The sequence below is a fragment of the Lonchura striata genome, chromosome 6 (genome assembly GCF_046129695.1).
Source record: "Lonchura striata isolate bLonStr1 chromosome 6, bLonStr1.mat, whole genome shotgun sequence".
NCBI lineage: Eukaryota > Metazoa > Chordata > Aves > Passeriformes > Estrildidae > Lonchura > Lonchura striata.
The window spans coordinates 55,592,069-55,612,023 of NC_134608.1; positions in this window are offsets into that span (position 1 = coordinate 55,592,069).

Sequence of the window (19,955 nt, forward strand, 5' to 3'; positions counted from 1 at the left end):
GCAGATGAAGTGCATCCCTACTGGCATCTTCAATACCTCCTACAGGACACGGGAGCCACGCTCATGGCCACAGGCCTGTCAGATACAGGGAAGAGTTGGTTACCCAGAAGGGCACATGAGCATGTGCCTCTAAGCAGTCATGTGAATGCCCCAAACATGCCAAAGCTAGCAACATTGCTGCAGCCAAGCTGTGCTGGAGCTAAGCATGCACTTAAGAGCTTTGCTGGATGACAGCCATTTACAGATGTACAATCAGTACAGAGACACAGAGGCAGAGACTTCCTTTCATGGATCCTTCTGAATTCTCTTCCTGAAGACACATACTTGGTTATTTCAATTAGCATGTTTAGAAAACCAAATACTCTTTTTCTGATTACATCTCAGACACTGGCATATGTATAATTTTTTCTGGAGTCCTTAATACCATACTTCTTAAAGATTCAGAGCCAGACAAACAACTGAAAATCAAAGGCAGAAAGTAGCTGGATTCTGATAAGACAGAACTCTCCCTGCTCCTGTTTGCCTCCTGCTTCATCCTTGATTTGTTTGAAGATGCTGGTGGGTGCTTGCCTACATGTAATGATAACTATTAACATCAACTTGGTGAATAAGAGAAGAGAAAGTGGAAAAGAAAACAATAGGAAAGGCATTAAGGGCACTAAGTTGTTCTTTCTGGGATGAGCGTTAGGCATATGTTCACAACTCCAGTCTCAGTGCAATCAAAGCTGTCCTGTGCCACTGCCAAAAACTGTAACAGGTGCCAGAAGATTATAGCATGGGTTAAATCCAGTCTTCAGGCACCAGCTCAGGGACTGATCCAAATCCCAGGAGCCAATGAACATCTTCCCCCACATGTCAACTGTTTTCAAATAGTTCCCCTCTTATTTTCAGTGTGATGCTGGGAAGGGGAAGGGGGATAAATAAATTTGGCTGCCAGGAGGCAATCCTCTAATTTCACCATTGCCAGTCTGGTCAGGTGCCAAAGTCATGTACAGCTACTCAAAAACATTTGTAAGGTAATTAATATTTGATATTTGCAACAATAAGAGAGCTTCATTCACACAGGACTATTAAGACAGCTTCTGGTTCCATTCTTCCCAGCACATTACAATGACAACTCCATGCCAGCAGTAGCCACATGGCCTAAAGGTGCCAAGCTGGCAAGGATACTCTCTCTCAGCATTTGGCATCTAAACCCCTTAGCAAAGCCCTCAGCAGTTGTGCTTGGCTGCCATTGGATCCGTCATGTGCTCGGGCTGCTGATAGCACGGGAGGTGCTGTGTCCCCTGGGCACCATTTCACTTTAACACCTGTCTGATTCAGAGGAATGCGCACACATGCAGAGTGAGATCCCTGCACAAATCCTCCCGCACACCCAGAGCACATGCTCCATTTGTTACTGAAAGGGGTCGTTTCCTCAGAACCATTGTGCCTTATTTTTTTTGTTGTTGTTTTTTTTTTTTTTTTCCTCCCCGCTCTCCCCCTCCTCTTTCCCTTCACATATCTGTACACAGCCTTTAGAGGGTCCTACATCCTGCCATGCATTCCACATGTGTTGGAGGATTCCTCTGTGAACAAGGAATACAAAACATAGCCCTTTTGTATATAATGAAATCTCATATTTTACTGTGCTCATATAAGACCATTTTCTTTGTGACTAAGAGTCTTTTTATTTGTGACATTTTAATGATCTACAAATGTTTGGTATAGATGAAAGGAAATTATTATTTCCAGGTCACCTTGCAGTAATATTTTTTGATAGGCACCATAATTCCAATTAAATTGAGTACAAAGGGTGGGAGAAACCCTTCAAATATTTAAAATGCCACTGAAGCAGAAATATTTTTAGGGGAAAACATAAAAACAAGTATACATCCTTTACCACAAGCTACAAAATATCACAGGAGCACAGATAAGAAAACTCAAAACCCTTTTTCCTCTGGGGACCATTCAAACAAATGCAGACCATAAGAATGTGACACTGTGCCCAACAAACACCACGTTTTTGTGTCACGGAATTGGGGCTGACTTGGGCACAAGTTTATTGAGATAATCCCAAGTCTGGTCCCTCAGAGGTACCTGTGAAAAGCACAGCTACTACCCCAAGCTTGGCAGAGGCAGCTCCCAGGAGCTACAGCAGAGAAGTGCATTGAGATGTCACAGAGCACCTCCCCAACCCCTGCCTGTCCCAAAGCACTACCCCCACGAGCCTGCACTGGTTCTTCTGGTACATTCTGACACCTTTGAGCATGGTTATTTTTGGGTCAGACACCCTGAAGCTTGTGAAACACACGCAAGCCTTGGGTCGCTAAGCTCACACCACAAAATAGCTGCTATCGCTCACTCTGGAGGGGAGGCTCCGTGTGCCCATCCCACCCCATCTGCAGCACCCACACACAGGCCGTGGCCCCCCGTGGTCCCCCTCGAGCCATTCCCTCTGCCAGGCACCTTGTCCTGTGATTTTTGGTTTGTGTCAAGCTCAGGCCCCTTCAGCCAAGGCCTCCCTGTTCTAGCACAGAACACAAACCCTGCTGGCTGCAGTAGTATGTACCTATCAGTACTCCTGTGTTTACCCACATGAGTTTTGCTTTTTTTTTAATATTTTTTTAATTGTTCTGAGGGAGCTGATTTTTATAGTTTTGTTGGGCTTTTTTTACCTTCTTGAACAGTTCTTCACTATTCAATCAGGAAAAAAAACCTTATCTGCCCCTCTCTTCTGATACATATCCTCTTCAGAATACTAGGGCAACATACAGGATGGACACTGGGACCATGACAAATTTAGGATCCAGCATCTTGGAGGCTTTCCTGGCCATATGCCATACTTTTCTGGAATGGAAAAAAGCTTTTTAATAAGGTATTTTTTTGTAAGAAATTCACTGTTTAACCCTGGGGAGGCAAGGAAATACTCCAACTTAAAATTATTATTCAGTTGCATATAAAAATGTTATTTTAGATAATTTTTAGGACTTGCTGTAATTGCATTATTTTCCATTTCTTTCCTTCCATGACCTGGGCAGTGAATTTCATTGTGATTAAAGCACCTGGCTTTTGGAGCAAGGGAGACGAAAAATAAGTACCAAATAAACCTATAAAACTCTCAAGCAACATTCCTGGAATAGTTCTTCTGCAAAGTGCATGGCATGCTCAGAACACATGATTTCCAAGTACAAAGATTTCATTGGCTTCAGTGCTCAGTGTGGTCATCTCAGATTCATGCCAAATAAACCTTCCACATCATATTGACATTTTATTTTTCATCTCTGGCTACACCTGCTCTTTCTAAAAAGCAAGTTCCCAGCTCCTGCAGGATTTTCCAGGATGAATGCATGTTTTATGATCTTCCCTTGAAAATTATAACCTAGAAGGCAGCACTGAATGTTACTCTTGGCAACTAAAGCAGAAAGGAGTAAGTACAGGATTTCAGAAGATGAAACAAAAGAACAAAAGCCAGGGAAGAGGCTTTGCCTACATCAGCTTCCTGGCACCTTATTTTGGCAGCATCCCAGTGCCAGGTATCAGGAGCAGACTTGTTCTCACATGAGTGCCAGTCAGAGTGAGCCCTGGGATGAGTGCACCTTACAGCATGGCTTGATACAAATCATGTGGAAGACCAAGGAAAGGAAAAAAAAATAATGTCAAAGTCAGAAAAGCCTTCAGTTTCAACTACATACATGTAAATCTACATGGAAAGACCTTGCCAGGTGTTTCCTTATCATAATCCACTTCCCCATGTTAACTTGACTAAATAAATACAACTCACCCAAATCAAATCCTGACCATTTCCCCATTTTAAACTTAATTAACTTTCTCAGATTTATGCATTTTTTCAGCATGCAATGCAAAGTCAAGAGCTTCTTCATGAGAACGTGCCTGACTGGGAAACTTCTTTTTTTCAGAACAGTTACTGTGCCATAACACAAGGGTAGAACACTGCTTTAAACACTGATGACTCTGGACAATTTATATGCTAATTTCAGAAATGATTCCTCCTACATTAAATAAGGAGCTGAGGAATGTTCCAAAGGTCTAGACAGACCATGGCATTAACAGATTGGGTAAATCAACATTAATACTGCCCACAGCATATTACACTGTATGAACTTTCTTCACTGCCCACACTTTACTAATTTTAGTTCCACGTGGTTCCTCAGCTGACTGGCCAAAATATAAACTACATCAGCTCCCTAAAGCCTCCCTGTGCCCATCTTGACCTTGGACTTGCCTTTAATATTAAACTTGAGAAAAAAAGTCCTGAATGGTCACACTTTCTTATTCAGGGTACATTTATGAATGGTTTATAAAGGATTAATAATGATTAATAGCTTATGAAAATGTTAAAGAAGCATAGACAACTTCAAAAATTAAGAATAGGTGCTTGACACCCAACACTAACTAATCATCCATCTAGAACATATATTCTAGCCCAAACTCCATCAGTGTAAATTCCAAGTCTGGCAAATAATTCAAATATCTTCAAGCTTGTTTGAGCATTGACAAGTTCTCCAGCATTTATTAGCAGTATTCTGTGGCTCTTATTAAAGTACAAGACAAATCTGTCTCTGAATTTATACTTGGAATAAACAAGTTGTTATAAAACCTTAGACTAACAGAAAAATTTCCAGTTTTTGTTCTACTTTCAATGAAAATGATATTTACACCATTTCTCATATGTTGTATGTAATGCTAATAACACAGAATTGAAAAACTCAAAATGCATGCAACAATCATCATCACTAGATGGATCACAAAGTACTAAGACGAATTGAATTTTTAAAACTCCTTCTGTTCCTGCATCTCAGCTTAACAGCTACACTGGTAAAACAAGGCACTGATTAAAAGCATGATGCCGAGTTTAAGTGCTTAGCTGTCACAGAAAAAACAAAAATTAAATCCCACTTGGGATGAAATTTTGGGTTTAGAAATAAATCAGCATGCAAAGCACTTACAGCATTTTGTGTATTATCAAGATGTGATGAGCTCTTGCAGTGTCACTTACTGGTAAACCCTAAAGCAGTATATACTGTCATGTACCTTCACATGACAAAAATCTGATTTCTCTGCAACTGAAGTTAGAGCTGTCTTTCTTTCTTCCACCTTCACTTTCCTCCCCTTTTTCTTTTTTATGTTTCTGCTTAACAGAGGATTATACCAAATCCATGTGAATGACAAAATCCCATCACTTTCTTAACAGACACTGCAACATTTTGGGGGCGCAGAACTGAATATTAAGTCAGAAGAGCACTGGGCAGGCACCTTCTCTCACTGAATTCAACAGCTGCATTTACACAGAGTGCTAAGGGATTGAATTAGGTCTGCTTACCCTAACCAATCATTGCACTAGGAATTAATTATTTCATAGGAGCCACCTCTTAGCAAACTACAGCCAGGTATGGAGTGAAAAAGCCTTCCAAAAATCAGTACAAGCAGGACCCTGAGACCTGACCCAGGTAATAAATACATCACACACAGCAAGAACATGCTTTGCTATACCTGAGACATCTCAGCCAAATGGCTCCTGATAATGATCAATGATGGCAAATTGGCAGCCGGACCACTGGAAAAATTCCAAGCTTCACCTTCCAGCTACAGGAATGAAGAGGATATAAGTGAATGTGATCTTTGGCAGGGAAAGGTACATTGTTTCATTGCTGTGGGAAAAAGTGCTTCATGCCCAAAGATTTCCTTAAAAAAAGATTATAACGAAACATTAGAGGTAGCATTATTAACAATAATCAGTTTTCCTGGCTAAGTGAAAAACAAAACCTTCTCCAAACCCATTTCGAAGATGCAAGACAGAAGAAATGAAATCTAGTGTTTCACCCCTCACTTTTTTTCTGAGCACTTCAGCAGAGATGCTACTGCAAAGAGAACAGGCCTTTGTGCGCTTTGGGTTTTAAAAATCAAGGCAGCTCCCAACTTCCCTGTTCTTTTTCCCCATCAACGAATGAGGAGGAGATTAATTCAAATTTTGGGGTTAGATGATAACACTTGATATACTGAAAACAACAATCCTCACCACCTCAAATTAATTTCTGAATGGTGAACCTTGTGCAGGAAATAGCTCATGTCTGAAAAGAGACACAAAATGCATACAGCTTTAAAAATTATTTGGGGATCTCAGAATCCAGAGTTGTTGTTATGCTCCGTGGAACAGATAAAACCTGAAGAGGCTTTATAACCTTTCCATCAAAACCTAGTGATAAGAATGTTGCTAAATATTCCAACAGGTATTCTTTCTGAGAAACCACAAGTGAAGCTCATGCAGATGTCTGCTCTTGAGTACACATAAATATATGTGTAAAACATCCTATGCTTCTCAACAGGAAGGAAATCATTCCCAAGCCAGGGCTCATCCAGAGGCTCTGACTCATCCCTGTGCATTTAATAAAGAGCCACCTTTCTCAGTCTTTTACCCCAGCTTCCTTCCAACATCCTTTACCTCCTGCAAAGGTTCAGCCAGCTCCTTTCCTCAACCAATCTTCTTAGTTTCTCCCAGAACACACCTTATCTCAACAGGAAAACAAAACACTGGAATGAATGTTATTTTATTACTTCTCTCTATGCCTCTCATGCTGCCTTTTTAGGTTAAAGTTTCTTTATGACAGGGATTAGTTACTATTCTGTGTACTCACACACCACAAGCTGGATCTTAACCAGCCTCAAGGCACTACTGTAAGAAATTGCAAATAAAAAGAGAACTATCTTTGCCCTAGGTAAATGCTCTGCAGAGGGATATCAATCATATTTTTCCATCTTTGTAAAAGGAACCCCAGAAAGCACATAAAAATATGCCAAACATTATAGAACCTAAATCACCAGTTCTTTTGAAAAATATGCATTTTAAACAATTTCTATAGCATGAAATGGAATTACATTTATTCTATGCATCTCTGAAATATTAAACAAGGTGGACATTTTATTTTTGAGTGTTGTTCTTGTATCTTTTCAGGGTACTTAGGAGTAAATTTTACCTGTTCATAATTACCCATTTCTCTTCATTGAGCTACCTGAATATAATTAGAAGAACATTTAAATTGCAAAAGTTTTCCTATGAAAGACCATAATTGGATATAGAAATATTTCAAAATACTCAGGAAGACACCAAAAAAAACCATTAAAAAAAATGATTCAGAACATGTTTAACATCTAATTCTTTTTTTTACTGATAATTTTACAGCAACCATGTACTTCATTTTCTTAGTGGCAAAGCTCTTGGACAATCCAAGAGGTTAGGCCATAGGTATGTTGTCAACCTGTGTTTATCATAGAATGCTAGAATAGTTTGGATTGGAAAGAAACTTAAAAATAATCTCATTACAATCTCCCTGCTCTGAGCAAGGACACCTTTCACTGTCCCAGGTTGCTCAGAACCCCATTCAACCTGGCCTTGAACAATTCCAGGGATGGGACAGCCAAAGCTTCTCTGGAGAGTATGCTAGGGCCTCGCCACCCTACAATAAAGATTTTTTTTTAATACCTAATCTAAATCTACTCTCAGTCGGAATCCATTCCCTCTTGTCCTGTCATTCCATGCTCTTGTGAAAAGTCTCTCTCCATCTTTCTTGCAGGCTCTGTTCAGGTACTGGAGGCCACAGTTGGGTCACCCCAAATTAAATAGGTGATCAAGCCTTCAGCCCTCTGCTGGTGAATTGAGGGAAACAGACAAAATTATTGAAACACTATTTTATGAACAATACATAATGATTTCCTTTCATATAGGGCCACATGAAATTCCAGAGGTCTGTGGTACACTGGAAAAGAGGGTAAACCCTAATTTGGAACAAAGTGTCCCAAAAATGCATTAAAGGTTTTTATGATTTCAGGTGCCTTCCTTCACAATGGCAGTACCTTCTTTCCTCTTTGTTTGCTCAAGAATTTGTGTAGGGTCTTCCCTAATTGCACATTCTGAAACTTTCTAGCTAAAACAAGCTTTCATTAAAAGGAGCAAGCCATTGAGGCCAAAATTCAACCTTTTAAAACATGTGAGGTTTGGACTTTTGCCACATCCACAGCAGTTCCAAAGTCACCTCCTGAAATTCCTGCCAGTGTTACTAACAGGAATGGCTTTTGGTTGTAGTCACTGAGCCTGTAAGGGCTCTACAGTCAGTGCTGACCTTACAGATCCTCATGTTGTTTTGTTAACATGATGGTTTTATGCCTATTGGAGATTAGCCCCAAGATACATCCTTTGAAACAGGTACATGTGGAATTATCAGCCTGCGAACTGCCCTTCTCCACCCACTGGATACTATTGAGTATCTTTGACACAGGGAAGCCGAACTGGGAGGAAATGGTGGCTGTCCTCTTGAAATAACCTCTAGAAAAGATGAGGGTGTCATTGCAAACTTGTGGAAAAAAAGCAAGTTTTCCCATTGTCAGCATGCAAAATAGGCACAGGACAACAGGCACCATGATTTTTCTGCAGTAGGTTGGCAAATCCTTGAATGTGAGGAAAATGAAAGCCAGAGGCAGTGTGTTCCAAAGAACTATTAATTAACTAAGAGTTATAAAGCTGAGATTTAGAGAGCTGACTCCTCAAAGAGACAGAAGCAGCACAGAGCCTTGAACAGAACATTAAACTTCAGTATTAGAACAGGTATAATGTATTTCTCTAATAAAACAGGCTTTTCCAGTATCAGCCTCTTTTCTCAAGCAATGTCTTTGTCCAAAACAAAGTAAGAAAATTCTGCTACATGTACTGCAAATTAAAAAAATGAGAACATTCCCATTAATCACCAATATTTTCCTCCACCATAACCCCAAAGTGACTTCTAATCAATTCCCTACAGATAAAAAGCACAGATGTTACTTACCATCACATTATCGCTGATGACTGTGTTCCTAGGTTAGTGCCAAAGTGGGGTATCCCAACAGTTTTTACATTTGACCTTCAGTACCACACTTCCTGTTATTTCCTGTCTACCACGTTAAAGTTCTGCAAAATGGAATAAATGGAATAAATAATGGAACACTGCATAAGGTGACATTTCACCCATCTATAGGCAAATAAAGACAATCCCAGAGCTGTGTAGGTGCAACAACTAACAAGGGAATTACTTCAACTAATAAGAGAAAAATTCAGGAATTAAGCCAATTCACTGTAGTTAAATCACTGCAGAGAGAACCAAGATGACCTAAAGTAATTATCTCATGACATCCAGTCCAAATACAAGGAACCTTCCTATGACAGAACAGGTTTCTTTTCTCACATTGATTCTGGCCTAATTTTCCAAGCTTTTCAAGACAAGGGACATCTGATGTCTTAGTCACTAAAAGTTCTCATCAGTTGAGAACCTCTTGCAGTAATCTGTACAATCACAATAGCAATATAATTTTAGAGATACCTTTCTTCAGAGAGTTCCCAACAGTACTCACATGTGGTATCAAAATAGGCTTTATTAAGCTCTGCAGGAACCAAAAGCCATTATTCCTTGAAGAGGATATATGCCATCAGCAAACAGGGGGCTCCAGGGAGTTGGGATCCAGAAAATGCTGCCTCTTATTCATGCAAGATCATAACTTTTGGAGACACAGAAGCAAGCACTGAATCCTGAGCTCAGTAAGAGCTTCCAAAACAGGACAGCTCTTGTTCAGAGCTTGTTCTTATTTCTGTGGACTGGGGGCCTTGGGATTGAACCCAACAGAAATCAATGTAGTTCAGAAAAACCTCAGCATTACTAAGGCAAGATCATCAGGCCAGACTGTAAGGATTGGTAGCTGACATTTGGTGCTCAGTAGGAGCAGTGAACCACAGAGGTCCCTCCCTATTTCAGGGACAAACAATTCCCAAAGCCAGACTGTCCCAGATGCCTGAAAGAAGTCCATGGGGACAGTTTTAACTTTCTTATTCCCAGGAAAAGTAGCAAAAGAAAGATGTTAAATTCCTTCCAGTCACTGAGTTTCCACATTTGTAGCGACATTGCCCATAAAGTAGGAGATTGATGGCATTTCCATGGTAGTGACAGCAGAATGGGCAGTTGGAAGGTAAGAGGTTTACTTACAATAGCATCAACTCACAAACAATTTTTAAAAAGCTAGCAAACAAAGATGTAAGTCCATAAAGGAAACAGGCACGTTTGTATGTATGCCTGCTGCAGTTTGTGTTCTCCTTAAGGCCATAACACAATCCTTTATGTGAGCTACATGGTGAGGTGTTAAAGGAAAACACAAAAAAAAGAAAACCAAATGCTCTCTTTACCAAAATGAACACACCCAAAACACTCTTAGCTCCTAGATCCAAATATAGAACAGATCTTTGAAGCCTTTCAGGCACTGTCTACATTCTCCAAAAACTCCAAATACTCACACTGAAGAATAGAGAGCTTAGCTTCTGCCTTACAGGATAACAAATACTGTCCTGTTTGTCAATTTTGCTACAGAAAATCAAAAATTACTAATAAAAACAATCACTTTTTCTGGCAACATTCACAGACCCACTTGATTCTTTCCAGTAGAAAAATAAAGAACTTTTACATGCTTTTATTCACACCAGCTCCAAGATGTATCTCTTGGGGACAAGCTCGGTCTGCCAGGGATATAGGATCTAATTTGGGAGCTGGTAGTTGCAGTTATTGCATTAAAGCTCCTCACTCACTATCACAGAGCAAACCTCACCTGCAGAGACATTGTTTTTATGTTTACATGCATATGCATGCTTATATATAAAAATGTATTTTTTACATATATACACAGACACACAGACACATGCAAATGCACTTTTGGAGAGAAATCTTGTGTCTCAAACACAAAAGGCTGTCTCACCATAAATACTATTCTGAGATGTCATCTGCAGTTACCTCTATCACAAACATGCGGAACTGCAGTTCTTTCTGGCTTTATTTTACTGGGATGCCATAGCAAGTGGTAAATGTTCTGCTGCCACCCAATGACATTTCCTGGGATTGATCCTTTCACAAGAACCTTTTCTCCTACTCTACAATCGGGTTAAAAAAAAAAAAAAAAAAAATCAGGTTAAATTAAAGGCAGCACTTAGAGCTGGAGCACTTTGCATACCTCTGGGGAACACAGGACATCACCACCTCTCCTCACCTGTATATAAATGGCTCCAGTCCTTTTCATCATTCCGCCAATAGCAGCAAAGCTTTATCTGAATTCCCAGTCACAAAACCATCATTGTGCTGTGGCAGTTAATTTTTACTGGTTTACAATGTACTTTCCTGTGCACAAGAGATAATTCCAGCTAAGCACAGCAAACCTCTCACACAGCTGTTATTATGCTTTATAGGCCATCAAAGCATTGATTTTGTAGTGCTGTGTCAATGCCAGACACGCCGACTCCCCAACACTGTTTTCACTGCTCAGTTCCTTTCTTCACCCTCCTGACAAAGTGCAATTTGTTTTAGTCCTTACTACTACGTCCAAATTTAGCTTGCAATGCTGTATAAACACAAGTGATAACCCATCAGGTTTGAGTGAGAAAGGGGAAATGCTGTAATGTGGGCCTTGAGGTTCACCCCACCTATAATTAAGTCCTCAAAAGTATGAACACTTCAGCTTTCTGTGCAGTAAAAATAGACATTTGTACAGTGCCAGTTTGAGGAAATCCAAGAAACTAGGCAAGTAATTTTTGTCAATATGTATTTGCACACAAAAACAAGCTGCTCAGTTCTGAAGAACCTGTCCAGAATTCTAGGGCAACAACATGTGCATCTGCTCAAATTAGTGTAATTTAACATTTGTCAGCCCAGAGTATACAATGAATTACTTTGAAATGTTGTTTACATTTTCAGTTATCAGCTTGAACTGATATAAAAGACCCTGACTGCTCAGGGGTGAATGCTCAATTGAAAATTTATTGTCACAGAGGAACCACAATTACAGGTTTAAAGGAAGCCCAACAGGGCTTGGTTTATTTTCATCTATTTCATTACTATTCTTGCTTTGGCACACAAAATGTAGCAGGATGTTCCTCTCGCCAGAACAGCTACAGATACATTAAAAACCTAAAGGAAGAACTAACTTCTTTCCCAATAAGCATCTACAAGAATATTTGATCACTGCATTAAAAGATAGAAGTTATTTCCAAAACATCCTGTCCACTGCTGCTCTCTGTGATTCTCAAAGATCAGAGATTGTTTTGAGGCTCATTAACAGTTAATGGTATTTATCTATGGCTCAAAAAAACCACAAAAAACAAAACTGGATTTGGTGCTTTATAAGAAGCACCACTTTCTTACCCTTACATTTTCATACTCCAAGCACAGTGCAGAAGTGTTACAGATACAAACATCTTGGTACAAACAGATATGTATTACTGATAATTCACTGCCTCAAAACATACCTTTTTATGTTTTGCCTTTAAAAAACAAAATCTGATTGTAATACAACCCCCTTGATTCAGGCCCCAGCACTTAGTTAAGCTCTTAGTTAACATGCTGAGAATGTTCCATTAAGTGCATCCAGCAGTGCTGATCACACAGCCCAGCCTGTACGGTCAGTGTAAAATAGGAGCTTGAACTCCCTCTGCTGGCTAAAAACACAGCTAAAGAGTTCAAAAATCCTCTCATGTCCAAAAAAATGAAAGTATATAAAAAACTTTTTAAAAATAAAACAAATAGAATCTTTTCCTCCTCATTAGAGATTTTCATCTTTTTAGTTGTTGGCATCTCAAAGCAATTTTGCAGTACCTGAAAGGAAAATTCCTGACCTCCCATGAAACACTGGTCTGTGACTGGGAAGCTCTGCAGATGAGGCCTGAACAATTTCCTTCTTAAGCACTGACAACAGATCACAGAGAGGATGGTAACTGTGGTGAAACACCAACCAGTCTGTACAAAAAAGATGGAAAACTGCTGGGAAAAAATACACCATCAGAGTAGCAAATTAAGATGTATTTTGAGAAGGACCAAAATTACAACTTTAGGTCAGATTTACTGAGAAAGGTCTTCTAAAGGTAATGGAGTGGCATATGGGGTTCAGTCCCCAATCCTAGGAGATTTTTTTGTGCTCCAAGTCATTTTGGCTCAGTTTCTTCCCTGGAAAGTGCTCTTTCTCTTTATCTATCTCAATTTCCAGAGAGAGGAATTCTGCCCCAAGGAGCCTACAGAGCAGATTCTGTGCCTTCTGTGACAGGTCAGATAATCCAGCTTTTTAAAATTCTTCCATAATTATTTTAAGAGCATTGTGTCTGACCTACTACTATCTTGCATGGAAATATTCATTCCTATATCACAATTAAACAGCCAAGAAGATATTGTACAGTCAGAAGGACTGTGACAGCAACTCTGTAAAATGACCTGAAGCATAAAAGCTGGCAAAGCAGCCTTTGCTGGTCAGAGGGCTCTATTCCATTAACCCTACTGGTAAACCCAGCTCAAATAACATTGTTTAACACATATTCTGCTTAAGCCTGAACACCACCACAAGTGAGATTCAGACATGCATTGATGGGCCACAAACCTTTCAGTCCAAACTTCCATCTTATCTGTGTGGGATTGGGATATAATTCAGCTTTCCCTCATTTAATGAACTAGATGTGGTCCTCCCCCAAACACCTGGTCATGAGTGTCTGGCGAAAAGCCAGGTAGCACTTCTCTGTGCAGATCAGAAACAACACACATGGACATTCAGTGCAGATCTGAATGCCTCAGACCTACATTTCACAAGGTCCACCTATACAATGCATGTGAGCCTTAGAACATTTAAGCCTGAACCCAAACTTTCCTCATACCTCACTTTCCAATATCTACGCACTTAGAAAGTAGAGGAGCCTGCTTTACAGATCTCCAGAGGACTGCATCAGGGTCCCTCAGGAGATGAGAAGAGAACCAAGGGCTTTGGAAAATGTCAGAGGCAAAAGTTAATAGTCACTGTGGAGGGTCTCAAATAAGCAGATGTTTCAAACATGTGCCTAATTTTAAAGAGCTGTGTTTCATGGCAGTAGATATTACAGTGGGCACCGACCCAAGACAGAGCTAAGGAGGAAAGGCTAGTGGACAAAACAGGAAGAAAAGCAGAGCATGAAAACCATTTTTTCACATGCTCTCTTAATCTGTGTAATCTACCCTAAAGAGGCCTCAAGCAAGCAAGTTAACCTCAGACCTCAGTTACAACATGTGGGCAACTTTATTGTCCAACAAAAAGTCCATTACACATTTATAATCTTATTTTATTAAATTTTCCTACTTGTGGTATTTACTAGTGGGTGTGTATGTGTGTGAGGTTAGTACAAAAATCTGTATTATATTTGTATATTAACAAGATTAAAAGCTCACCAGCGTGGCAGGTGTTGCTGTGGGCACATACTTGGATTATGGATTAACCAACTCCTATCAAAAACTGGGGTCTATCATCAAATCTAAAGCAAGGAAGGTAGGTGCTTTTTCTGCTGATCATCTATCTGAGGGCTTTGTTTGAATTATATCAGGAAAGAATAGCTTTGCTTCCTTCATGAAGTCTGATTACAGAAAGAGAGGGGTGACACCTCACACAATACAGTGAAGCTTAAAGGACAACCTGTTCCTCTGTGGCCCCTTCTGCTGGCTACTTTGATCTAAGTTTTATTGTCTGGGCTTAACACCTTCACCTTTGATTTCACAGGGAACTTCTTTGGAGGCATTTTCCTATTGCAATTGTCCAAGTCTTTTCAGAGAAACCACCAATTATCCAGGATGCTGGGAACTGAACACTTGTAGTTTTGGTGAAATACAAGATTACTTTCACTGGTATTAAACAGGTATGGGAAGACACATTAAAGACTCAAGTTTTACTTTCTAAGAGCAGTACTTATTTAAAAAAAAAAAAAAGAAAAAAAAAAAGAGCATTGTCAGCAGCTCAGCACATCATGTGAGGAACCAATTCACTCGTAAAGGCAAGAAGACCTAGCATAATAACACAGTAGGGGCCAGACTGGCTTCCCAGCTCACCTTAGAAGGATGCTCCTTATGCAAGGCCATTGTTACACCACCACCTCCACCCAGCTCAATGCTAGTGTTACAGATTTGCAGCAGACACAAAACAGCAGTTCTTTCCTGGGAGCTAACAAATCCTGTCTGCTTTTAGCCAGAAACCTACACAATAACCCTAATTTTAAGCAAAAAAATCAAAATCCCTTCTGCTCTTACCTAACGTGACAGGCTGTATAACACAGTCCTTACAATTCAATTGTAATTTCTGCATCCAGCCCAGCAACCTGGGGCTGTATTAGAGGTCATATTTCACACACCTGCTACACAGCAGAACTTGGTCTTAAAAATGCACTCAATTTTCTTCTTTGATGGGAATCTCCACCCTCTTAAATGCTCATGATCCTTTGCCAGTGAGACTATGCAGGGCAGCTGGCCTCCTGGGCAGTTTTCCACATTCAGTGTGATGCTGCAAACGCACACTAGATCTGAAAAAGACTGTTTACTCACCTCCAAGAACAAAATACAAGAAGTACAAAGGAAGATGAGGCTAAAAGCATTTTTGAAGTGTGTTTCAGGTCCAACAGACTGCTGAAGCTGTTGCTTAGGGTGGTCATCCTGTATTTTTCCTCTAGCTTGTACAGCTGAAGTCATGACTTAATAAGCAAAATCTATCAGTTCACTTACACTTACCAAACTTCCAGCACGTGTGTTAGCCTCAGCTCATTCCTCCTAAATATTTATAAATATGATGGCAAACCAGCGATAGTCCTTCCTCCTCTTTGGATAAGATAGGAAATAAGTAGATTTAGAAATTTAGAGGTTCCAGGATTTTTTTTTTTATACCTTTGAAACAAAGTAAAAAAGTTATATACAAGAATAGGCAGAAACAAAATTAAAAACCAATTACTGTGGAAAAGTCAACATCATCTTCTAAACATCCAACTGAAGCTCACAGCTGGTGCAAAACAAAAAAAAAAAAAAGAAAAGAAAAAAGAAGGCAGCATTGTGTGTTAGCAAAGGCAGTGAGCAGGGACTGCAGGTTTTACTCTTAACTCTCCCATGGATTTCAAGCTCGGCTGTGGGCAGATCACCAAATATCTCAGCTGATCATCTACAAAATAAGGATAGCAATATTTTCCTATCCCAGCAGGATGTTTTCAGAAGAGTCCTTGGGAGGCACTCACTGCAGTGATGGGGTCCATGAAAGTCTCTGCACAGAACAAAGACAACACCTGCTCCACCGGTTAATGGGAAAAAGATGACTGACACTGTTACAAGGAATTTCTAGCATTAAAGAACAAGCTATAATTGCCTCTGGCTTACAGTTAAGAAATTCAGCATCAGTGAACCATTCTTTCATACAATTACTGTAGAAAAATTTAAGTATAGGACTAGATAAGAAAATAATGGAAATAAACTACATCAATGGCTGGAATTCCACATCAAAAGCAATATTTAGGTTTTCTCTTATAGTGGGCAACATACATTGTTCATGACAAAAATATCCTTTTGCTTCCTTTGGCAAACAAGTTCATAGATGATGGAGGTAAATGCACACCACAGTTTCTCCTCGAGGATTGCAACAATTTTAGTTAACTAAGACACTTTTGAAAAGCATTTATTATGCCTTGTGACTTCATTTTATACAGTTTTGAAATTTTTCTCATATTCTCTGTGGGACATAATGATAGGTGGCTCTTCCAGTGGCTTGCTGCACATATCCCCATGTATTTAGCATTTGAAAAATGCCAGCTCAGTCTTGAGGGTTTTTTTTTTCCTGACCATCTTCTTTCACTTTATGCTGGGAAAATTGTAGCTCTACAAATATAGAAGAGGTTTTGAGTTTATAATTAAATATGAACTTTAAGATCAAGGAAGTTTGATGATCTGGTGTTTATCTCTGAATTTGTAACAGATTTCCCATGACCTTAACTTCATGACTTAGATACTTCATGATCTCTTTTATCTTTTCAAAAAAGAGTTTGTATGTCTGGAGGATGCAGAAAAGAAACCAAGAAAAGCTTCAGATTCTACTCTGCCTTGGATCCAGGGAAACATCAGACCTATTTCAATTAACAAAATTAATTTTTAGTCATCATTACCTTTGGTAAGTTAAGGTTCTGTAATATTAATGTTAATTACTGTATCTTTGATTTTTGTAAAGTTTCCTAGTTGTTCCTAGGATGTATGCTGCATCAGTCCCCTGGTATTAACTTTTGAATTCATTCACCAAACCAAGTTGGAAAGAAAAGCTGAAGTGTGAGAGGTATGAATGCCATGCATTTTGTGACATGCGGCAGCAGGCAGAGCAGAGTGCCTGAACTAAGTGTCCTCATCAAGGGAAAAATTAAGTTATCCGACCTACTTGTCTTGTCAGTGAGCCAACACAAACTGGAAGAAGGGCAACACATGCCTTCTTCTTGCCCAAAAAGCTAAAGGATTTAGAAATGAGATTAAAGGGAACCCAGCAGAGTGAATTGCATGGAGAACTACGGGGAGCTAGTGCAAAGTCAAGTACCAGCAACACAGCACACACAGCTCAAACTCATTTTCCTGTGTATAATGGGAAGCTGAAGGAGCATAATATTGGTTTTGCTATCCCTACTTGTACAACGCTTGCACTGTAAACATTTGTTAGCCATTAGCTGGACCCAGCGGAACATGCTGTAACAACAAAAGCGAGGTTTGTTACAGCCACGGGAATTCTTCCCAGAGAAAGCACAGACAGGTGGGTGGGACAGGATCTCAGGGAGCAGCTGAGCCACCACAACGGGGCAGCTTCACAAACATCCAGACAAAGCTGTAGGAGGTGACTGTCAAATCCCTCCTGAAACAGCTCTCGAGCAAAGAGGAGCCTGCTCCCTCTCAGATACAGTGCTCAGAGCTAGGGAGCAGCCTCAAATCCAAACTACAGCTTCTCCTAAAACCTCACACAGCATCAACACTTCACTCCTCTCAGCCATTTACATATTTCGAGTATTGTTTTTAAAAGCATTTGCCTGTCTCTTGTTGATCTGAACAAAATGTTTGTTCTGACCATCTTCTTTCACTTTATGCTGGGAAAATTGTTGCTCTACAAATATAGAAGAGGTTTTGAGTTCATAATTAAATATGAACTTTAAGATTAAGGAAGTTTGATGATCTGGTGTTTATTTGTGAATTTGCAACAGAACTCTAAAGTTCCTCTAAACTCACACCTTTCATATGTCGTAAGGACACTGTTATTGTCCTGTAATGAACACCTTCCCCCAACTATGTATTTTAAAATGCAGGGCCCAAAATGGACAGAGAGATACAAAGGGAAGCACTATTAAAAATTACAGCAAAGCAATTATATTTTGATCTCTTTCAGATGCTGTTAGCTCATTGAATTTGCAGTACACTATCAGCTCTACAATATTTGTCTCCTAATACTACTTTTTCCCTGCCATGTATTGGTAAATTGTAACAGTGCACATTTATCTCAAATTTTACTTCACTAATTTTCGTGCTTTCCCCCAGTTTATCAAGGTGATTTTGCAACAGTATCAAATAGAGTGTATTGCTTAGAGATGGACTAAAAAGCCAGTTTTACCCCTACACCCTTGAACTCCAAATTATTCTTACCTGGAATTCAGAAAACAAATGGTCTTGCATATTTATAACAATGTCGGATTAAGTCAAAACCAGTTGATTTCTGGAAAGCTCCCAAGAGTTATATACACTTTTAATTAGAAAAAAAATCTAGTGGAAATAAAAATCATTAACACCTACATGCACAATACAGGTAAACAGCTTTTTTTTTTTTTTTTTCAATAAAACCCCAGGACAGAGCACTGGAATGACTGATCTGATGAAAGCACAATGTTAAACTACAAAAGCTGGGGTAACACTCCTGAAAAGATAAGCCATCTAGCATGGTAAGACATAGCTCTGAAATGTGAGGTGAAGGTAATTAATCTATACCCTGCACCATTTTCCTATAGGCCCTCTTTTTTCTTCTAGCTTTCTATGTCCTTTTATTTTCTTTCATTTTTTCCTGCACTTTAAGAAGTGTTGGAGTGATGCACAGAAATATTCCCCAAAACGTGTCAAGTTCATAGCTGAGTGTGCCTGTGAGGTTCATCACTGTATTTCTGTATTATTACTAAAAGAATCAAGAACGTTTCAGTTGAATCCTTCTTCTCCCTCCACTCCTAAATCTTTAAGCAATAAAAATTCATAGCAAATCAGGAAGGCAAAAAAAATACATGAAGAATCTCAAATTAGCCTTAATTAGGTGATCAAGGTCTTTCTTCAGAAGCTAGAAAAATCTGATTCTGATTTAATAACACAAGGTGATAATATTTTTACTTTGGTTTTCACATGCTCCACCTAAGCTTCTGCAACAACCACTGCCAGAGACATCACCCTGCTCCAGAACAGATTTTGTTCCGTCCTTAATAAAACCCCACCATCTTCTAAACCAGACGTGCTACTAAAGAATACCACGGACTCTGCTAAATTACATGAGCAATCTGCCCCAGCTGAAGTGCTATGAGGATGCTTTTCCACCAGTCTCTTGAGGAAAAGAGAGATGAAGGAATACCTGGTGTGTAGAAATGGAAATGCAAATGAAAATCAACCTGCTCAAAACCATCAATGCTCGGTTCCAATGAGGTTTCATTGGGTGTGCCAAGTACCAACAAATGATGCTATGTGCCTCCACAACTGGAAAATAACAGAGGAGCGTCCTCTAGGTCTGCATTTTGAAACTAAGCACTTATGTCCCACTTGCACGTAACCTCCTCCGTGGGCCCAGCCTTTAACTGGCAAAAACAATGGGAGCATAAATGTCTGGCATTACAGAAATCAATAGCAAGGGAAAGGCAAAAACAAACCACAAAATTCAATTATTTTCATGGTTTAAGAAGAAAAACTTTTTTTAATAATACAAACCTCAAATTTTACCTAATGGCGTACATTCATTTCCATGATTTATACAATTATTGCATAAGATTTGTGGTCATTTACATCTTCCAGTTCAAGTGACACAATTTTGTATTAAATTCTAGTTACACTTTCAGTCAATTACACAACTGTGAAACAAGAGCAAGACAGGCTATT